General features: G+C 35.6%; 1 protein-coding gene across 2 annotated transcripts in view; it reads left to right on the top strand.

The window, feature by feature from the left end:
- The window catches only part of TSC22D1 (TSC22 domain family member 1), a 141,521-nt gene that overhangs the window by 73,526 nt on the left and 44,153 nt on the right, over positions 1-23,842 (top strand). The window contains exon 1 of one of the 2 annotated variants that reach the window (XM_059144837.1): positions 17,336-17,359. The exons of the other annotated variant lie outside the window; for it this stretch is intronic. The gene's annotated coding sequence lies outside the window, so the exon portion shown is untranslated. Of the gene's footprint in view, positions 1-17,335; positions 17,360-23,842 lie in introns of those variants that run through there. 2 annotated transcript variants of the gene reach the window in all.

Here is a 23,842-nt window from a genome sequence, read left to right as displayed (position 1 = left end):
ATATGTTACAAATATCCCCTCTCACAGTGTGATTATCTTTCCATTCTTTTATTCATCTCTTTTAATGAACATAAATTCCAATTTTGATGTAGTTTAGCTTGTTAATCTTTTCTTTATAGTTAATGCTTTTGTGTCTTGTTTAAGAAATTTTTGCCCAGGGCGCCTGGGTGGCTCAGTGGGTTAAGCCGCTGCCTTCGGCTCAGGTCATGATCTCAGGGTCCTGGGATCGAGTCCCACGTCGGGCTCTCTGCTCGGCAGGGAGCCTGCTTCCTTCTCTCTCTCTCTCTGCCTGCCTCTCAGTGTACTTGTAATTTCTCTCTGTCAAATAAATAAATAAAATCTTTAAAAAAAAAAAAGAAATTTTTGCCCATTCCCAAGATACTCTTGTTATTTTTTAGAAATTGTTTTACCTTTTACATTTAGAGCTACAGTCCATCTGATTTGATTTTTTTTCTATGGTGTAAAATAGGGATCAGGAGTAATTTTTTTCCCTGAAGGGGCAGTTAATGGCTTAGCATAATATTTGAGAAGACCATCCTGTCTCTTGTTTGTAGTGCTGAAGAATTTTTTTGTTGTTAGGATCTCATTGACATATAATGTTATTTTAATTTTAGGTGTATAACATAATGATTTGACCTATGTATATAGTACAAAATAATCACTATAATAAGTTTAGTTAACAGCCATCACCACATATAATTGCAGTGTTTTTTCCTATGATGAGAACTTCTGCAATTTACTCTCTTAGAAAATTGTCAAATATACAATATTATTAACTACAGTTATCATGCTGTACATTATATCCCCAGGACTTATTTATTTTATAACTAGAAGTTTATACTTTTTGACCCCCTTCATCCATCTAATGCTTCCTTTTCTCCTTGCCAGCCTCTGGTTACCACTAATTTTTTTTTTTTAATCTATCAGTTTAGTTGTTTTTATTTCATTTTTTTTTTTTGTTAGATTACACATTAAGTGAGAGCATGTGGCATCTGTTTTTATCTCTTTGGCTTATTTCACTTAGCATAATGACTGCAAGTTTTATTCATGTTATTGCAGTTAGCAGAATTTCCTTTCTTTTTTTAAATGGCTGTGTGTGTGTGTGTGTGTGTGTGTGTGTGTGTGTGTGTATGAAAACAAATCACATTTTCTTTACCTGTTTATCCACCAACAGATGCATAGATAGGTTCCTTCCATATTTTGGCTGTCATGAATAATGCTGTAATGAACATGGAAGTGCAGATATCTTTTCAAGTTGGTATTTCCATTTTCTTCAGATAAATAGCCAGCAATGAAATTGATGGATCATAAGGTAGTTTTAGTTTTAATTTTTTGAGGAACCTCCATACTGCTTTCCATATTGGCTGTATTGGTTTACATTTCTACCAACAGTACACAAAGATTCCCTTTCTCTACATCCTGAACAACACTTGCTCTTTCTTGTCTTTTCTTGTCTTTTTGATAATAGCCATTCTTACATGTGTGAGGTGATATCTCATTGTGCTTTTGATTGAATTTTCATGGTCATTAGTAATGTTGAGCATCTTTTCATGTACTTGTGGGCCATCTGTATGTCTTTAAAAAATGTTTAGATCCTCTGCCCATTTTTTGATTGGATCATTTGTTTTTTTGCTCTTGAGTAGTATGAGTTCTTTATATATTTTGGAAGTTAACCTCTTGTCACATACATGATTTGCAAATATTTTTTTCCATTCTGTATGTTGCCTTTTCATTTTCTTGATCAAGGTTTCCTTTGTGGTTTGCTGTAGTCCCACTTGTGATTATTGTTTTCGATGCTCTTGCTTCTGGTGTCAAATCCAGAAGATCATCACCAAGACCAGCATTAAGGAGTTTACTGCCTGTGTTATCTTCCTGGAGTTTCATAGTTTCAGGTTTTAAATTCAAGTCTAATCCATTTTGAGTTACTTTTTGTGTCTGGTTTAAACTAGTAGTCCAGTTTCATTCTTTTGCATGTACCTGTCCAGTTTTCCAAATCCAGAGACTGTCCTTTTCCCATTGTATATTCTTGGCTCCTTTGTTGTAAATTAATTGACCATACATGCATGGTTCATTTCTGGGAGTCTCTGTTTTTTTATTTGCCATTTTTGTTATTTTTATTTAAATTTAAAAAAATCCGAGTGTAGTTTACACACAATATTATAGTAGTTTCAGGTGTATAACAGAGTGATTTCACAAGTTTATACATTATGCTATGCTCACCACAAGTGTAGCCACCACCTGTCACCATACAATGCTATTACATTATCATTGACTGTATTCCTACACTGTGCCTTTCATTCCCATGATTCATTCTATAATGGAAGCCTATGTCTCCCATTCCCTTTCACCCATTTCGGCTCTTTGTTCTGTTCCACTGATCTGTATATCTCATTTTATGCCAATATCATATGTTGTAATTTACTCACTATAATTGTTTTGATCACTATAGCTTTATAATATAGTTTGAAATCAGGAAGCATATTGTTTTTTCCACCTTTTTTGTTCTCAAGAGTGCTTTAGCTATTCTGGGTCTTTTGTGGTTCCATAAAAATTTTAGGACTTTTGTTCTATTTCAGTGAGAAAAATGTCATTGTAATTTTGATAGATATTGCATTGAATCTATAGATTGCTTTGGGTAGTATGGCATTTTAACAATAATTTTTCTAATCCCTGGGCCTGATTATCTGCCCATTTATTTGTGTTGTCTTCAGTTTCTTTCATCAGTGTCTTATAGTTTTAAGTGTACAGGTCTTTGACCTCCTGGTTAAATTTATTCCTAGGTATTTTTTCTTTTTGATGTATATGTATTTTTCTCTTTTTGATAGTTTGTTATTTTGTATAGAAATTTAACAGATTTTCATAGATTGATTTTATATTTTCCAACTTCACTGAATTTGTTGATTAATTCTGACAGTTTTTTGATGTCCCCTTTAGGATTTTCTGTATAAAATATAATGTCATCTAAAATGGTGATAATTTTACTTCTTCCTTTTTAAAAAAAAAAAAAAAGATTTTATTTATTTGACAGATCACAAGTAGGCAGAGAGGCAGGCAGAGAGAGAGGGGGAAGCGGGCTACCTGCCAAACAGAGAGCCCAATGCAGGGCTTGACCCCAGGACCCTGACATCGTGACCTGAGCTGAAGGCAGAGGCTTAACCCACTGAGCCACCCAGGCGCCCCTACTTCTTCCTTTCTTATTTGGAAAAGCTCTCAGTTTTTCTTTGTTGAGTATGATGTTAGCTGTGGGCCTTTAATATTCTGAGGTATGTTCTTTTGATACCCACTTTGTTGAGAGTTTTTAATCATAAATGGGTGTTGAGTCTTGTCAATGCTTTTTCTGCATCTATGGATATAACATAGTTTTTATGCTTTATTTTATTAAATGTGGTGTATCACTTTGATTGATTTGTGGATATCAACCATCCAGGCATCCCTGGAATAAATCCTGCTTGATCATAGTGTATAATCCTTTTAATGTATTTTTGGGGTGCCTGAGTGGCTCAGTCAAAGTCTCTGCCTTTGGCTCAGGTCATGCATGATCCCAGGGTCCTGGGATTGAGCCCCACGTTGGGCTCCTTGCTCAGTGGGGACTCTGATTCTCCCTTTCCCTCTGCTGCCCACTCGTGCTCTCCCTCTTTTATTTTTTAAATAAATAAATAAATAATTTATTTATTTTTTAAAAAATGTTTTATTTATTTATTTGACAGCACAAGCAGGGAGAGTGACAGGCAGAGGGAGAGGTATCTCTGCTCAGCAGAGAGCCTGATATGGGACTCTAACCCAGGACCCTGGAATCATGGCCTGAACCACTCAGGCACCCTAAATAAAATTAAAAAAAGAAAAAGAAAATTATGTTTTCTACATGTTGATATGTTTAGAATTATTAGCCACCTTGCTAAAACTTGTTACTGAGTCTAAAATTCTCTATATATTGTGGATCATTTGGCTAAGCGTCCTGCTCTTGGTTTCAGCTCAGGTCGTGATCTCAGGGTCCTCAGATAGAGCCCTGTGGCGGCTCTATGCTAAGATTGGGAGTTTGCTCTCTCCATCTCCTTCCCTCCCTCCACTTGTGTGCACTTTCTCTAAATAAATAAAATCTTCAAAATTTTCTGTATATTGTTTTTCTGTGTAGGCAATCATATTATCTGGGATTAATAATAGCTTTCTTTCTTCCTTTCTAGTCAATATTTATTTTGTCTATGTTTTTGTTTAGTAGAAACATGAGCAACATGTAATTTTAAATTTTTGAGTCATATTAAATATAAAGATACAAGTGAAGCTGATTTTAATAATACACTTTATTTAACCCAATATTGTTATTTCAGCATGTTTATCAGTATAAAAATTATTAATGAGATATTTTACCTTTTTTAACTTTTTTTGGTACTAAGTCTTCACAGGCTGGTATGCATTTCTCATTTACAATACATGTCAATTTGTACTAGTCATATTTCAAGTGCTCGTGGCCACCTGTGGCTAGTGGCCACCGAATTAGACAATGCAGGACTAGAATTTCCAGGAGGATGCTAATACTGGGTGTATTTATCTTGTTCCTAATTTGAAACATGCTTCTGACATTTCACCACTAAGAAGGCTGTGTTCTCTAGGTTTTGGCAGATGTCTTTCATGGGAGAAGAGAAATTTTGTATTTTTAGTTTACTAAGTTTCATTATTAGTAATTTATATTGAATTTTGTTAAACGTTTTTAAAATATTTCTTGAGTTGATTTTTTTTCCTTTTAATCTGTTAAGACGATAAGTAAAATGTAAAGATTTTCTGATGGTAAACCACTCTTATATTTCTAGGATAACTTAAGGTGGTTGTGATGCTTTTTTATTTATAACTAGATTTATTTTATTTTTGTCGGTTTGCTTTTATGGATTCTTGCACTGTTCATAAAAGACCATGAGAGAATTTGTCTTTCGGACTGTATTTATACGTATATCTCTATGTCCCTATCTATCTATATAAGATCTCTATAAGCATTTTTATGAGAGTGTTATCTTCTGTTTCTTGGCTGTTAGGTAGAACTTTACATGTAAAACCTAGATCTGGTGTTTCTAAGTGTTGCCTTAAGGTTAATAGTATTCTATTTTAATTTTTTTCTGTATTTATGATCTCCCTTTCTGGATATTGTTTATATTGCATCCCATTGTCTTCATTAATCTTTTCAGAGTTCTACCTATTTTATTTTTCTTTTCAAAGAGTCATATTTAGCTTTGAGTTTTTTTTTCTCGTTTTGAATTTCATTAACTATTGCTTTTACATTTATTATCTCCTTCTCTTTGCATTTGTAGGTTCATTCTAGTTCCAATGCTGTCATATTAAGTTGAAATTTTAGCTCACCAATTTTCAGATTTTCTTCTGTAATGTTGTAAACATTTAAGGCTCTAAAATTCCTTCCACGTTATTACTTTGGCAGCATGTCTTACAAGTCTGCATTTTCTTTTTATTTTATGTGTTTTAAGTTTCCATTTTGATTTTGTTTTTGACCCACAAATTATTTGAATGTGTCTTTTGAAGTCATCAAATATAGGTGTTTTTACATTTTATCATTTTTGAGTGAATTCTACATTAATGAATTGCATAGTGATCTGCTAACTTGGTTGTGATACTGATTCTTGGAAATTGATTTACTCTTTTATGGTTTGGCACATGAACACTTTAGTTGTTTCATGTATGATTGTAGAGCATGTCTGTTCTTTTAACTTTAAAGTTGAGTATTGTCTTCATGTCCATTAAGGTTTTAAATTTGTTTAGATCGATAGTATCTAACTAATTTTATTGGCTTGACCCAACCATATTAGAGAAAGGTGATTAACACTTTCTCCCTTATAGTTCTATCAAAATTTGCTGTATTTATTTATATGTATTAAGTGCATACAAGTTTAGAATTGCTGGTGTATTGAAGCTGTTAGGTCGTGACTCTCTTTGACCCTAGCAATGCCTTTTACCTAGTTCTCTTTTGTCTTATTTTAACAAGGTTATTCTACCTATCTTCAGTTGGTATTGCTAATATCTTTTTTCCCATTTTCTGTCTTTTAGCATTTTCATTTCCTTTTCTTTTAGGATGTCTCTTATAAATAATGTATAGCAGGATTTGGGTCAGAGGAGGGACATTCCTGTTTTATCCCCTTTTCTTATTTGGGACCTATATATTCTTCTTGTGTTCTTTTAATCAACTTAACAAAATTTAAGGTTAATCAATATCTTAAAATCATCATTTCTAGAAAAGGTACAAAATCCTTACCATATTTTATTTTTTAAAAAGATATTCATTCATTCATTCATAAGAGGCAGAGGAAGAATCAGGCTCCCTGCAGAGCCTGTCGGACTTGAACCCAGGACCCCGGAATCATGACCCAAGCCAAAGGCAGACACTCAATCAACTGAGCCACCCAGGCACCCTCCTTACCACATTTTAACGCTAACTGCCACCTTCCCCACTCCCCACGATTTACATATTGTTGTCCATAATTTTAACTTCATTTTAAAATAATTCACAAATTTGACATTATTTTCTATAGACAATGTTTAGCTTTAATTACATATTTATCTACTTCTTTATTTACTCTTCTTTCTTGTAGCTCAGACCGTCTGAATGGAACATTTTTCTTTTTCCTAAAGAATGCTTTTTGGAAGTTCCATTGATGAATGTTAAATGGTGGTTAACTTATTTTCTGCTTTACTGAACTTGCCTTTATTTTACTCTAGTTCTTGAAATGTCTGGATACCCAATTACAGGTTGAAAGTTATCCTGGTCATCGTTTTTTTCCTGCAAAAGCAGAATATTTTTGAAATGTCTTCCTAGTGAAAAACATAATCAGGATTCTAATATTTATTATGTGCAGGCTTAATGAAAATAATCTTACTAAGAAGTCTCTTAACATTGTACAAAATTTGTATTAGGTTACTGGTAGAATTGCTATACATTTAAAAGTGGAAATATGATTAGATGAACTTACCATACATATGTGTGGTAATTGCCCTTGGGTTTGTGGATAGAGTCACTATTTATAGTGCCTGTTACTGTTTATGGCCTGGAATTTTGTTTGCTTATACTAAGCACTGGTTTTTCAAAAACTCATACTTTATTAGTCTTGGTGGTAAGAGGGTAGTCTGTTTGTATTTGTCTTTTAACATCTTTTTTTTAAATTGTTGTGTTGATTTACATTAGCTTATGTGGATTTATACTGTTATTTCTGCCTGGTTCTTATTACTTTTATAATTTGGCAAAAGGAGGGAAAGGAGTCATTGAATCTTTAACTATCATTCATACTATATACCCTATATATTTTTCTTCTTTTAGTTCTTAACTATAATTATACCTTCTATTGTATAAAGGAAAAAAATTGAATTTAATAGTTAAATGACTTTCTCAGGGTGTTATAGCATCTTTAAGTGTTAGAGCTAGGCGTCAAAACACAAATGCTCATGTATATTCTACAATTCTAGTGTCATTTAAGTTAAGATGTCTTATAGTAATCGGTCCTCTTTATACAGATCAGCAAGTGGGCTGAATAACCACCTGCGTAGCTTAATGTTAGATGTGTGAAAGAGCCCCCCTCCCAACTAACAATATCGTTGCACTATTTATTCTGTGTAGCTTTAAAGACCTATAATTAGATTTACTTGTAGGATTCGAGATGGTTGTCTTATGCTGCAATTATTAAATATGTTTATCATGGGTATCACTTCTACTCTTAATAAACCTTATCACTACCAGCCTTCCTGTACCCAGCTCCTGTCCTAGACTAACATGACAAGTCATAATAACTTCGTATTTTTCCTCTTCCAGACTAATTAAAAAAAACTTAATATGTACTTTAAAGCCCCACATTCAGAGGTATTATTTACATCTGGGTTGGGAATCACTATTATTTATAATGTATAAAATGGGACTATTTTGGGAAGGGGGAAGGACTGTATTCCCTGGCTTGTCCATAGGAAATAAATATATTCTGCATACTCGTAAAGGATTGTATAGAAAGAAATGGAAATTCCATTATTGTACATACTAGATACTTTAGAGGGATGTTTGAACATTACTATATTTGGCTGTAGAAAAAATTTCAAGCTCACAAGCTACTCAAACCTCAAAACATTCAGGTAGTAATTCTCTTCATTTTCTTTTACCTATTCATATTCTTTTTTCAGTTTTTCAGATGTCCTGACAGTATGTTAACAAATTTTGTGACTTTTTATTTTGTGTTTAAGTAATATATTTTTTCAGAAAAACGGTCCAGATTTGTGTAGAAGATGCCTATGTGTTTAGGTTTTTAAAAATTAGTTCAGAGGTCAAATTATACAGATTATTAAATAAATAAAATTTTACTTAATTTAAGATAGCTAGGGTTGTGTAGGTAAAAATGTTCTAGGAGAGTATGGACGGCTGTTTTTAAATAGGATATGATGCGTTAGCGCCATCTACTGTTGAGTAAGAATAATTACTTCTTGGTGTGTATTTGGCTTTTTCCCAGTGCCTGTGTATTTATTTCTGATTCCTGCATATTTCTCGGGATGGTCTCACTTAGTTGATCACTTTGTAGGATCTGCATGTTTTGGTATGCTCAGATGATATCCTGTGTATGTTCAGGGTTGGCCAATTTTTGGAGATTTTTGCCTGATAATTCTTGTCAAAGCAAGAGTAGCAAATTTCCTACAATATTGACAGTTTGAGATTTTAAAAATAAAGCTAGTTAATTATGCTAGCTTTCCAAGTGGTACTTTTGTTCTAAAATTTGATGATTGATTTACTATTGTTACAAAAAGCCTGGTGGATTAAAATAGGGATTTAAACTGAATGTTCCATTTGTAGTTGAAAGACTATGGAAAACTATTTCTCTCAATATATTGCTTGTTACTGAATTAATTGAAGGTCCAAATCTGCATGGTGCAGTATTAAGTGTGTTGGTAATTTAGAGGAAAGTCTTCATCTAAATAATATGATCACTTTCTTGGGAGTTCAGTTTGTTAATGGAAAGGATATTGCAAAAATAGGCTTATATAATGTACTACTTAAGCCTCAAATTTAGACTCCCTGCATTTAAATGTTGGCTTTATCACTTGTTCCATTTGTGATCTTGAGACCATAAACCATAAACCCTAATCTCTCTGAGCCTATTTTCTCATCTGTAAGCGGGAATCATAATAGTAATACCTACCTTTTAGGATTATGTGAAGCATAAACAGAATAGCACTAAAGCACTTAGCATAGCTTCTGGCACATAATAAACACTTAATAAATGTTAGCTGCTAATTATTGTCAGTATTACCACTTTTATTATTGCTTATATAATCAAAGTGAATATAATGTTTCAATAATTATATTTTAATCTTAGTAACTAATCCCTTTTTTGAAACCTAGAATTTAGGAATAAAATATGTAGCTTAAGAATATAAACATTCAGGGATGCCTGGGTGTCTCAGTGGGTTAAGCCTCTGCCTTCTGCTCAGGTCATGGTCTCAGGGTTCTGGGATCGAGCCCCACATCATTCACCCTCTCTCTCTCTGCCTACCTCTCTGCCTAATTGTGATCTCTCTCCCTCTCTTTCTGTCAAATAAATAAATAAAATCTTTTTTTTAAAAAAAGAATATAAACGTTCAAAATATTTACTGTTTCTGCCCATCATTTAGAGTAGAGGCAAAGTGAAAAGAACAGGCCTTTTAATAAACCTTAACCTTGGGTCCTGGATCCGTCAGTTACTAGCAGTGTAATGTGCAGCAACTTTTTTAACCCAAAGCTCCGTTTCTTTATCTCAAAAATGGGTTGTTTTGAGGATTAAATGATAGAATATATTTATAAAGCCATCGTTCTTAACATTTTAGTAGACTCACAGAACATAACTGGTAATTCTCTTTCAGTAACCACTTACTATAAGTTTACAGACATGTACATACTTCTGTAGTTTTGTTACCCATACTAAAGTAAAATATTAAGCACCTTTTGTATTTGAAAAACTGGTGGAGTTTGAGAAGGGTACAAAGAAATTGTGACTACCTCAAGTATAATTGAGATGGGATATGAATATTTGAAAGGTTTTAAAAATTAATTTGAATAATGCAATAATATTTGAAGGCAAATTTTAAAGTAAATTATATAGAAAATGTTTTTAGGAGCTCAGAGGAGGGATACTTTCTATACTGGGTCTAGCTTACCAGTCCCTTACCAACTCTATTGTTGTTGCTGTTGTTGTCATTATTATTACTATGGTGGTTGTAGGACATTCAAGTCATTCTAGGAGGACATGCAGAAGATAAAATCCACTCATGGATTATTAGAAATATTTATCGATTACACATTATCTACCAGCCTAATGGAATGAGCCTGTGAGTGTATTCAGCCTGCAAAGTGAGAATGAGAGGGAAATAATGCTGAATGTTATTCATGATCATGGGAGATGCTGGCAAATTGGTGAATGAACCCAGGAAAGTCTACATCGGTTATGCTAACTAAAACTAGTGTTCTGTTCACATACTAATATGAAATTCTGCGTAAAATTATAAAAACCAAATTCTCTCCTGTGTCCTCTGGGACTTTGCTTCCTCGGGATTATGTCCTCTTGTGTTATGTTTAGGTTTTGACTCCTGCATAAGCCGCCAACCCCACCCAGGTCCTCTGCCTTCCTCACGCCTCGTTCACCTGTGCTGCTGGGGTGTGGCCTCACCATGCTGCCACTCATGCTTCTGAAATTGTTCTTTTGCAAATATTACCAATGACTTGCTAACTGTCTCAAGTCTTAAATGCTTTTCAGAACTGATCTCCTTTGACATCTCTCTTGGGCATTGTACCTGTTACTTCCTGCATTCTCTTCCCTTGGCTTCAGTGAAAGGTGCACCATTCGCTCCCCGTTCTCCTACCTGACCCTCTCCTTTTTGGTCTCTGTTACAGTTTGTTGGTTTCTTCCCAGTTCTCTTAAATGTTGGTGTTTCTCTAGAGTCTATCATTTGCCCTTTCTTCCTTTTACTCTGGAGGTTTTCTTCGCCTTCCAGGGACCTCCCCCATATGCTCATGGTTGGGTGCTTCCAGTTGACTTTTCTTGATGGCTTCAGAGTCCCGTGTTCAGCCACTGGTAGTGCAAGAGAATGAGGACATGGGCTTTAACCCCTCATCCTCTCCATCACTTGTTAACACACTAAAACTTCCTTAAGTAGACATATACTCTATGTAAAACAAAGAACAACAGCAAATACAAAAACTCTTGTAAAAGTAGTGTGTTTGATATGGAAACTGAACCTCAAGAAGTATCTTCTGATCCATTCTATCCCAGACTACTCCTTCATAGAAATTCTGGAGCTGCCATTGATTGTCCCCAATTTCCCTGTGAACATATTTACTTGGACATACCATCCAAACTGGGCTCCTCATGGATCACTGCTTTCAAAGGGTATTCTGCCACAATTAACAGTGCCAAGATGTACTCTGTATCATACACCCAGACCCCTAAATCATCCTAAACTCTGCTTCTCCCTTTACTTAAATAGCCAACCAGTCCCAGGATCACTATTGCCTTAATTTCTTTCATCTATGATGGACTTTGCTTCATTATATTTTAATTATTTGATTAATGACTGTTTCTTTCACTAGCATTTTTATGTTCTCACTATCTACCATGATTTTTATATGGTAGTAAATGCTCAATGAATACTTTCATACATAGAAATAAATTTATCAGCAATCCCTACTTGCCCAGGAATTAATACCTTTTACTGTCTTTAAAATGTCAAAGCACTCTAAAATAATAGATCTTTTCATCTGGATTAAAAAAGGTTATATTAATTAATGTTAATGTTATATCAGAGGGACATATGTTAAATTCTTTTTATAAACTTCTCAATTTAAAAGAAAGTTTTTTATGTGCCATTAATACATTTTGGAACTTGTATACTTCTAAGCCCCTCATTTTTTAAAATGAAGTCCAAGGGCACTGGGTGGCTTAGCCGGCTAAGCATCTGGCTATTGATCTCAGTTCAGGTCTTGATCTCAAGGTCATGAATTCAAGCCCTGCATTAGGCTCCTCGGCATGGAGCCTGCTTGAAAATAAAAATTTTATTTCTGTAAATTTCCTCTCTCTTGGTCCTATTATTAATCCAATTTTTCTTATTTAATATTTCTTAGTATTACTTTGTTCATTGCATATTCTCAAATGGTGGTTTGCTGGTTCCATTTTTGTTAAATGTAAGACTGTGCCTTCCATTTATTGTCATTTTTAAAATAGATTGTTCCCATTACACAGCAGTCCTTTCAGGACCGGCCGAGAGGTATGGACTTCTCCCATTTCACTCCTAAATAATAGCAAAAGAGAGGATAGTGTGTTCCAAATTCTAGCTGGTAACAACTTAATTACGTAGGTTTTCCAGTGATTTTAGTATCTGACCTAAGAGAAATGCTCAGATAATCAAAACCTAAATTTTCAGGCACCTGATATTACTGTAACCCTCTAACCTTATTTTAACCTTCTGATGATTGAGGTTTGATGATGACTCAGGTTCAGCATCGGGGTGATGAGTTGTCTCAGATGCTGACTACTGCTTCATTTTCCTGTCTTTAGTAGGCTGAAAACTATCTCTTCTTGAGCCTGGGTTTGTCTGGTAACACGTTGCTCTTTTCCCTTGATTGCTTTTAGTTTCTCAAGTCCCCAGAAGCCAGGTGATCATGTTTCAAGAATTGTATGATAGGGGTACTGGGATTGCTCAGTCAGTTTAGCATCAGCTCAGGTCCTGTGTCAGGCTCTCTGCTCAGCAGGGTGTTTGCTTCTCCCTCTGCACTCCCTCACCCCTGCTCATGCTCTCTCTCTCCTACTCTCTCTTGCAAATGTGTAAATAAAATGAAAGAAAAAAAGAATTTATGATAAACTAGAGTCAGTAATTATCAAGCAAGCTTTAAGGGACAGAGTGTATTTCTTTGGTATAGAGGCTTTATGAGAATTTTTTTTTTCAGCTTTTCAGTTAGTATTTGAGTTTCTGGACTACGTCCTGAAGGTTAGGGTTGCTGATTCTAGATAACTGGATGTATTTCCCATTCACTTATGTTCATCTACTGCTATATCCTTTTCATCACTTACAGAGCCATGTGGGGCAGAGCAAGAGGGATTAATTTTTTTAAGCTTTTACTTTAATACATTAGTTAACAGTGCTATATTAGTTTCAAATGTACAATACAGTAATTTAGCTCTTCCATACATCACCCTCTGCTCATCACAAGAAATACACTCCTTAATCCCCATCATCTATTTTACCCATCTGCCCACCCACCTCCCCTCTGGTAACCATCAGTTTGTTCTCTATAGTTAAGAGTATGTTTCTTGGTTTATCTCTCTCTCCTTCTTGTTCTGCCCCTTTGCTTGTTTCTTTTGTTTCTTAAATTCACATATGAGTCAAACCATATGGTATTTGTCTCTGACTTATTTTGCATAGCATAATAATCTCTAGCTCCACCCAAGTCATTGCAAATGGCATGATTTCATTCTTTTTCATGGCTGAGTAATATTCCATTATATATATGTGTGTGTGTGTGTATGTGTGTGTATTACATCTTCCTTATCCATTCATCAGTTGATGGACACTTGAACTGTTCCATACTTTGGTTATTATAAATAATGCTGCTATAAACATAGGGATGCATGTATCCCTTTGAATTAGTATTTTTGTATTCTTTGAGCAAATATCTAGTAGTGCAGTTGCTGCATTGTAGGGTAGTTTTATTTTTAACTTTTTGAGGAACTTCCATACTGTTTTCCAGTTTGCACTCCCATCAACAGTGTCAGAGGGTTCCTCTTTCTCCACATCCTCACCAATACCTGTTGTTTCTTGTGTTTTTGATTTTAGTGATTCTGACAAGTGTGAGGTTATACCTCATGGTAGATTTGATTTGTGTTTCCCTGATGATCAGTGATGTTGAGCATCTTTTCATGTGGCTGTTGGTCATCAGTATGTCTTCTTTGGAAAAATTTCTATTTGTGTATTCTGCTCATTTTTTTTTTTTTAAAGATTTTATTTATTTATTTGACAGAGAGAAATCACAAGTAGATGGAGAGGCAGGTAGAGAGAGAGGAAGGGAAGCAGGCTCCCTGTTGAGCAGAGAGCCCGATGCGGGACTCGATCCCAGGACCCTGAGATCATGACCTGAGCCGAAGGCAGCGGCTTAACCCACTGAGCCACCCAGGCGCCCTTCTGCTCATTTTTTAATTGGATTATTCATTTTTCAGGTGTTGAGTTTTTTAAGCTCTTTATATATTTTGGATACTAACCCTTTATTGGATGTCAGTTGCAAATATCTTCTCCCATTCTGTAGGCTGTCTGTTAGTTTTATTGATTGTTTCCTTCACTGTGCAGAAGCTTTTAAGTTTGATGTAGTCCAGTAGTTTTTTTGCTTTTGTTTCCCTTGCGTCAGGAGACATCTAGAAAGAAGCTGCTACTGCCGATGTGAAAGAGGTAATTGCCTGTGTTCTCTAGGATTTCTATGATTTCAGGTCTCACATTTAGGTGTTTAATCCGTTTTGAATTTATTTTTCCATATGGTGTTAAGAAAGTGGTCCAGTTTCATTCTTCCGCATGTTGCTGTCCAGTTTTCCCAGTGCCCATTGTTGGAGAGACTTTTTTCAGTGGATGTTCTTTCCTGCTTTGTTGAAGATTAATTGACCATATAGTTGTGGGTTTATTTCTGTGCTTTCTATTCTGTTCCATTCATCTATGTGTCTGTTTTGGTGCCAGTACCATACTGTCTTGATTGCTATAGCTTTGGAGCTTTAATCTTTGGTGATGGAGGTCCTGCCCCCCAATTTTTCTATACCCATAGCACATATTCATGAATCTTATTGCTGTTAGTTCACTGCTAGAGCCCCTGTCTGTTTATCAAGATTATTAGTGTCTGTGCGTGCATACTGGGCTCTCTTGCTGGAAAGTGTGCACAGCAGGAAGGACTAGGTACTGTGGTGGAATGTGGGAAACAAGCTAAACATGAGTTTTCTATAAGGGGTTTGGTGCTACTTATATTTTAGAATGTGTTATACGATTTCTATCAGTACCTTATATTAATTATATAAAGAATTGCTGTCACTAAAAATGTGAAATTACCTGGGGCACCCGGGTGGCTCAGTGGGTTAAGCCTCTGCCTTCCGCTCAGGTCATGATCTCAGGGTCCTGGGATTGAGTCCCACAGGGAGCCTGCTTCTCCCTCTGCCTGCCTCTCTGTCTACTTGTGATCTCTGTCTGTCAAATAAATAAATAAAATCTTTAAAATTTTTTTTAAAATGTGAAAGAATTCTTATAGCCCATTATTTTACTTTTTCAGAATTTGAGCTGTCATATTGGTTTCTTGTAGAGCCAATAGAGCCTCAGGCAGCCAGATTCCAACCCTGACTCAGAAAGTCACTCACTTAGGCCTAGAACCTGGGCATGTTACTTAGTGTCTCTGTGTCTGGGTCTTCCTGGTGATAGTTGATAAAATAAAACTATTGTGGGGATTATATGAGATACTATATATGTAAAGTACTTAGAATAATGTGTGGAGTTCAATAGTGGTAATATTCTGTATATATTTTTTTCCTGCAGAAAACACTTGAAAGTAAATATTCATATATCTTCAAACTTAGGCCTTCTGGACTCTTCTGGCACCTCCAAAAGAATGTTGTGTTTTAACTATTTAAGCCTTAAGCAATTCAAAGTAGTTCAAATTTTATGGGTGCCTGGGTGGCTCAGTTGGTTAAGCAACTGCCTTTGGCTCAGGTCAGGATCCTGGAGTCCCAGGATCGAGTTCCCCTGCCGCATTGGGCTCCCTGCTCAGCAGAGTCTGCTTCTCCCTCTGACCTCCTCCCCTCTCATGCTCTCTCTCTGTCTCTCTGTCAAATCAAAGTAGTTCAAATTTTAAGTTTTGTCCCAGCTTTCGCAAGGAATCTGATAAAATTATTTTACCTTTTACATAGGAATTTATTTTGAAGTAAGAATAAAATACTTGCTGTATTCTCCATGGTTTACTCTTTTTTCTCTTCTAAACACATCTGACTTCCAGGCAGTTGTTAGGCCCTAGAGATACAACAGTGAAAAAGGCACACATGTTCCCCCAGTGTAATAAGGGAGGCAGGCTGTCCTACCTTTAATCACATGGGTAATTAAATTCTACTAAGCCAGGATCTTTAGATCTATGAGAGCATTTGACAGGGAGGACTCACTGGGTCTAAGTTTTGATATGTACTATTGTATTGTTATTGTTCATTTTTAATAGCAGAAAAGATGTCTGTTTCTGTGATGTTTACTCTTGTATTATATTTTTCTATCACACATCTTTTTTAATTTCTAAAGTTTAATCTCATTTTAAAAGGTCCGACTTATACATTTACTTACATACATTTTCTGTTTCATAATTTTTATCATTTTGCTTTTACTGATGTCAGTTCCTTTTACTTTGGTTGTTTTATCAGCCTTTTCCTACCTTCCGCAGTAGCACTGGAGACTGTTTAGTAGGAGGAAAACAAACGGAGAACTGTGTATTTCTCACCTCTGCTCCAGTAAAATGGCGTTTTTGTAGGATCGGAGTAGAATATCCTTGACACAAATTGCAGGAAGTACTATGAGTCTGAGGCCTCTTGGGAATCGGAGATCTGTCCCGCCGCTGGTTTCTCCATTTCTCTCAGAGACCTGACTCTGCTTGCTTCCGTTTTGCTTTGCTTTTCTGCTTGATGTTTTCCAGCCTCCCTCACTTAACCATCCTCTCTCTCTCCTTTCCTGTCTTCAGCCCTTCCTTTATCCTTTCCCTTCCTCAAGTCTTTTTCCTTCCATTCCCGAATCCCCCCCCCCTTTTTTTTTTCGTTTTTCCTCCCACAATCAAACATGTTTCAAAAGTTGAAAAATCCCCTGCTAGATGTTTCTGACTTTTGGATCAAGGTGAAATGATCAACAGAGGCCATATGCCATTGATTTGTTACATGCTGAGAAAACCTGAAGGAAAAGAACTCCTACGGCCTTATAAATCCTAGTCACCTAAGTTTTATCACTCTCTTGATAGTATCTTTGTTCTCTCAGAAGCAGTGAATCGACCATCAGTAAATTGGGTCACTGCCCCTTTAAGTGGAAACTGCCTTGAGGGGGCCCCCGGAGCAGGGGTGGGGGGGGGACTCCTTCCTGCCACGCTGGGTCCGCAGGAGTGTCAGTTGGCCCGAGAGCTGAGGGAGGCGCCGGAGAGCGACGGTAGTGTGCGCGGGGGGCGGCGTGCGCATCTAGAAACCTTTCCTGTATCCTAGTGACGGACCTGCCGTGAGGACTTCCCTGGATGTAGCTCGTGGCCCCGCCGGCGTCCTAGACCGTGTTCATTCCCTCGAAAGGCAGTTGGCTCCTCAGTCCTCGTCCTGGAGGCTGAAATCAGGTTCAGTTCCGTCACTTTTGTTTTTCCTTCGTAGTCGGGGATATTAGAAAAGCTGTTTTTGAAACCACTTGGAAGATCACTTGAAGTTTGTGAAAGGAGGAATTTTTTCCCCCTTTGGGTGTTGACCGAGAGGAGTCGTGTGGAGTCCTGTTTCAGGGAATGATTTTTAAGAATTCAGTTGTGTAGCAACTCCGTAATTCGGTTCATCCGTTGTGAGTTGACTTAACATTGTAGATCTTCCGGAATTTCATAGGGAGCTTTTCGGCCCCAAGATATTACCTTCGTTTATTCATGCTTGAGAATGATGTTAGCTGTACTTAGAAGCCTTTACATTTATTTGTGAAGCAGCAGTTGCGTGGTTCTTATGAAATGTTCAAAATTTTTGTGAATGCTTTTTAGAGCAAATTCTAGGTTGCTTAGTATATATATGTATATATGTTTGTGGTGTTCTTATCTACTGTTTCTATAACTTACACTGATTTGAATTTGGAAAAATTACCCATCCACTCCTATATTTCTACGTCAATGTAAAATACTTAAGAGAAGTTGGTGCTAGTTTTTCAAATTAAAAATTAACTTAGAATTACATTTTTAAAACCGTTTAAATTTCAAGATGAGCTGTTAGCTGGCTTAAAATTCGAGAAAATAGGTGTAGGAATTTTGCAGTTAGCTTACTATGAAAAGATGCAGATCAAAGTTTGTTTTAAAGGGAGGTGACTCAAAAGGATAATGGACAAATACACTTTTCAGTCTTCTAATTAAATCTGTAGGTTCACAAATTTTAACAGTTTGAAGAAAAGATATTCATTAGAGTTGAAATGGCAAATGGGAAATCTTCTGCTTATCATAAATGAAAGTTCTTGAATCTTAAAGGAGAAATAAGCTTTTTTGCCTAAATTATTCCTTGTATAGGATGGCAAATTTTTCTAATTGTATTTATGGAAAATTAATTCATTTATTAATTCTAATTTATTTTGATTAAGGGTTCTGGAAATGTTTTCAAACTTTCTAATAAGGTCGTCACATGATTTCAGAACAATAAGTGGACTAAGAAATCATTTACTATCTGATTATTAATGGTCAAATAATATTTTATTTTTATAACAATATAAATGCAGATGGAAAGATTGTTTTTTAAGAAAATGTTGAAATAATTTAAATTTTAGTTGTTGACAGATAATGAGGAATTATTATTTAAAATGTAATTTTTTTAGAGCTGGCTTATGATGATTTTAAAAAGACACACTTTAGTTAAACCAAATAGAACTTATGATTCACAAATAATATCCCAGTGAAATGAATGGTTAATTGAAATTATTTTGGATATGTAGGATACATTTCACCTTAGTTATAGCATTAAGCAATCTTATTTGCTTACCTATTTTGGGATATGACTTGCCTCCCTGATGATTGGCTTTCAAAGTAACTAAATACTCTATAAGTGCCTTTACATGTATTGTCTCATTTGGATCCTTGGAATAACTTGTGAGGGAAGGTAAGGCAAATATTTTGCAAGTGAAGAAATTGAGCTCAAGAGATAGCTACTTAAGGAAGCATATAGCTAGTGAGAATAGGTCCCAGTCTTCTAGCTCCTACGTTTTTAAGTATATATTTAGCACATTTAAAGTATGCTCAGTAAATATTTGTCAAATGAGTTAGCAGAAGTAATTTTCACCATAAAACAATATATATTCATTGAAGATTTAGCTAGAAATCTCTTTAATAAAACGAATATCATATTTTATTGGCAATTTTTATTTATTTAACATATAGTGTGTTATTTCAGGGGTACAGGTTTGTGATTCAACAGTCTTACACAATTTACAGCACTCACCATAACACTTACCCTCCCCAGTGTCTATCACCCAGCCACCTCATCTCTCCCCTCCCCTCCCCTCCAGCAACACTCAGTTTGTTTCCTGAGACCAAGAGTCTCTTATGGTTTGTCTCTGTCTCTGGTTTCATCTTATTTCATTTTTCCCTCCCTACCCCTATGATCCTCTGTCTTGTTTCTCAAATTTTTCATATCAGTGAATGTGATAATTATCTTTCTCTGACTGACTTATTTTGCTTACCATAGTAGCCTCTAGTTCCATCCATGTCATTGCAGATAGCAAGATTTTTTGATGGCTGCATAATATTCCATTGTGTGTGTGTGTGTGTGTGTGTGTGTGTGTGTGTGTGTGTGTATGTATGTGTATGTGTGTGTGTATAGATATAAACACACCATATCTTCTTTATCCATTCTGCTGTTGATGGACATCTAGGCTCTTTCCATAGTTTGGCTATTATGGATTTTGCTGCTGTAAACATTGGGGTTCACGTGCCCCTTTAGATCACTACATTTGTATCTTTAGGATAAATACCCAGTAGTGCAATTGCTGGGTCATAGGGTAGCTCTATTTTCATCTTTTTGAGGAATCCTCTTACTTTTTTCCAGAGTGGCTGTACCAACTTGCATTCCTCCCAGCAGTGGAGGAGGGTTCCCCTTTCTCTGCATCCTCCCCAAACACCTATTGTTTCCTGACTGGCTAATTTTAGCCATTCTGACTGGTATGAGGTAGTATCTCACTGTGGTTTTGACTTGTATTTCCCTGAATGCCGGATGAGGTGGAGCACATTTTCATGTGTCTGTTGGCCATTTGGATGTCTTCTTTGCAGAAAAGTCTGTTCATGTCTTCTGCCCATTTCTTGACTGGATTATTTGTTCTTTGGGTGTTGAGTTTGAGAAGTTCTTTATAGATTTTGGATGCTAGCCCTTTATGTGATATGTTGTTTGCAGATATCTTCTCCCATTCTGTCAGTTGTCTTTTGGTTTTGTTGACTGTTTGTTTTCTTTGCTGTGCAAAAGCTTTTATCTTGATGAAGTCCCAATAGTTCGTTTTTGCCTTTGCTTCTGTTACCTTTGGTGCTGTTTCTAAGAGGTTGCTGTAACTGAGGTTGAAGAGGTTGCTGCCTGTGTTCTTCTCAAGGATTTTGATGGATTTCTGTCTCATATTGAGGTCTTTCGTCCATTTTGAGTCTATTTTTGTGTACAGTGTAAGGAAATGGTCTGGTTTCATTCTTCCTCATGTGGCTGTCCCAATTTTCCCAACACCATTTGTTGAAGAGACTGTCTTTTTTCCATTGGACATTCTTTCCTGCTTTGTTGAAGATTAGTTGACCATAGAGTTGAGGGTCCATTTCTAGGCTCTCTCTTCTGTTCCATTGATCTATGTGTCTGTTTTTGTGCTAGTACCATTTTGATGAATTTATTTGTTTTGATGATTGCAACTTTGTAATAGAGCTTGAAGTCTGGAATTGTGATGCTGCCAGCTTTGGTTTTCTTTTTCAACATTCCTCTGGATGTTTTCCTTCCATTTCTATTTTTCGGAACAGTTGCAGGAGAATAGGTATTAATTCTTCCTTAAATTTTGGTAGAATTCCCCTGGGAAGCCATTTGGCCCTGGCTCTTGTTTGTTGGGAGATTTTTGATGACTGCTTCAATCTCCTTACTGGTTATGGGTCTTTTCAGGTTTTCTATTTTTTCCTTGTTTAGTTTTGTAGTTTATACTTTTCTAGGAATGCATCCATTTCTTCCAGATTGTCTAATTTGCTGACATATAGTTGCTCATAATATGTTCTTATAATTGTTTGTGTTTCTTTCATATTGGTTATGATCTCTCCTCTTTCCTTCATGATTTTATTAATTTGCTCCTTTCTCTTTTCTTTTTGATAAGTCTGGACAGGGGTTTACAGTCTTCAAAGAACCAGCTCCTAGTTTCGTTGATCTCTTCTACTGTTCTTTTGGCTTCTATTTCATTGATTTCTACTCCGATCTTTATTATTTCTCTTTTCCTGCTGGGTTGGGTTTTATTTGCTGTTCATTCTCCATCCTTTACATGTGCGGTTAGGTTGTGTATTTGGGTCCTTTCTTGTTTCTTGAGAAAGGCTTGTATTGCTATATACTTTCCTCTTAGGACCACCTTTGCTGCATCCCAAAGATTTTGAACAGTTGTGTTTTCATTTTCATTTATTTCCATGAATTTTTTTCAATTCTTTAATTTACTGGTTGATCCATTCGTTCTCTAGTAGGATACTCTTTAGCCTCCATGTTTTTTAGTTCTTTCCAACTTTCCTCTTGTGGTTGAGTTTTAGTTTCAAAGCATTGTGGTCTGAAAATATGCAGGGGATGATCCCAGTCTTTTGATATCGGTTGAGACCTGCTTTGTGACCCAGGATATGATCTATTCTGGAGAATGTTCCTTGTGCACTAGAGAAGAATGTGTATTCTGTTCCTTTGGGATGGAATGTTCTGAATATATCTGTGATGTCCATCTGGTCCAGTGTGTCATTTAAAGCCTTTATTTCCTTATTGATCTTTTGCTTAGATGATCTGTCCTTTTCAATGAGGGTGTTAAAGTTGCCTACTATTATTGTATTATTGTCAATATGTTTCTTTGATTTGTTATTAATTGGTTTATATAATTGGCTGCTCCCATGTTAGGGGCATAGATATTTAAAATTGTTAGATCTTCTTGTAGGACAGACCCTTTGAGTATGGTATAGTGTCTTTCCTTATCACTTACTATAGTCTTTGGTTTAAAATCTAATTTGTCTGATAATAAGGATTGCCACCCCAGCTTTCTTTTGATGTCCATTAGCATGGTAAATGGTTTTCCACTCCCTCACTTTAAATGTGGAGGTGTCTTCAGGTCTAATATGAGTCTCTTGCAGAAAGCATATCGATGGGTCTTGTTAATGGGTCTTGTTTTTTATTTATCCAATCTGATACCCTGTGTCTTGATTGGGGCATTTAGCCCATTTACATTCAGGGTAACTATTGAAAGATATGAATTTAGTGCTACTGTATATTGTCTCTGTTCCTTTCTGGTCTGTGTTACATTTAGGCTCTCTCTTTGCTTAGAGGATCCATTAGTTGTTTCCTTTAGGGCTGGTTTGATGTTTGCAAATTCGTTTAGTTTTTGTTTGTCCTCGAAGCTTTTTAATTTTCATTCTATTTTCAATGACAGCCTAGCTGGATATAGTATTCTTGGCATATTTTTCTCATTTAGTGCTCTGAATATATGATACCAGGCCTTTCCAACTTGCCAGATCTCTGTGGATAGGTCTGCTGCCAGTCTAATATTTTTACTGTTGTAGGTAGCTCTTGTGCTGAGCTGCTTTCAGGATTTTCTCTTTATTTCTGAGATGAACCTAATAGTAATAGTAAACCTAAGTTTTACTATTAGAAGACAGGGTGTTGACCTATTTTCATTGATTTTTGAGGGGATTTCTCTGAGCCTTCTGGAGTTACCTGTTTCCCTCCCCAAATTAGGGAAGTTCTCTGCTATAATTTGCTCCAATATACCTTCTGTCCCCTCTCTCCTCCTTCTTCTGGGATCCCAATTATTCTAATAGTTTCGTCTTTTGATATCACTTATCTCTAGAATTCTCCCCTCATGATCCATTAGTTGTTTAGCTTTCTTTTTTTCAGCTTCTTTTTTCTCCATCATTTGGTCTTCTATATCACTAATTTATTTGGTCTTCTATATCACTAATTCTCTCTTTTGCTTCATTTATCCTGGCAGTAAGAGCCTCCATTTTTGAGTGCACTTCATTAATAGCTTTTTTGATTTCAGCTTGGTTAGATTTTAGTTCTTTTATTTTTCCAGATAGGGATTCTCTAGTATCTTCTATGTTTTTTTTTAAGCCCAGCTAGTATCTTTATAATCGTCATTCTAAACTCTAGGTCTGACATCTTACTAATGTCCATATTATTAGGTCCTTAGCATTATTACTACCTCCTGTTCTTTTTTAGAGGTAAGTGTTTCGTTTTTTCATTTTGTCCAGAGAAGAATAGATGAATGAGAGAACAAAATGCTAAAAGGGTAACAACAGCCCCAGAAAAATATACGCTAAACAAATCAGAAGAGACCCAAAACTGGGGGGGAAAGAAGCAAAAAATTTTAAAAAGGTATGATCAGGCTAGTGAATAGAACAGAGCTACACACTTAATTTTGGTTGTATTTTGGTCTGTTAGAAGAAACTGCCTCCTAAAATTTTAAATAAAGAAAAAAAAAAATATATATATATACACACACATACATACATACAGCAGTAAGGGTAAATATCATGAAAGATGGAATATGACTGTAAAGATGAAAACTAAAAAAGATTCTTAAAAAGGAATTGATAAGAAGTTGGTTGAAAAAGAAAGGAAAAAATTTATTATTTTTTTTTCTTTAGGAAGAAAAAAATTTAAAAAAGGAAAGAATGTGATCAGGTGGGAGGCTAGAACAAAGCCATACACTAGATTTAGCGTATATTTTAATCTGTTAAAAAAAAACTGTCTCTCAAAATTTTGAAGAAAGAAAAACTTAAATATATACAAAAAATAAGGTAAAATAAAATGAAGGGATAGAATATGACTGGAAAAATGAAAATTAAAAAATATTTTTAAAAAGGTACTGACAAGATGTTGGCTAAAATAGGCTAAGATGT

The sequence above is a fragment of the Mustela lutreola genome, chromosome 13, assembly GCF_030435805.1.
Source record: "Mustela lutreola isolate mMusLut2 chromosome 13, mMusLut2.pri, whole genome shotgun sequence".
In the NCBI taxonomy this organism is placed as follows: domain Eukaryota; kingdom Metazoa; phylum Chordata; class Mammalia; order Carnivora; family Mustelidae; genus Mustela; species Mustela lutreola.
Note: the sequence above shows the minus strand (reverse complement) of the source record. Positions and strands in the feature narration are given on the sequence as shown.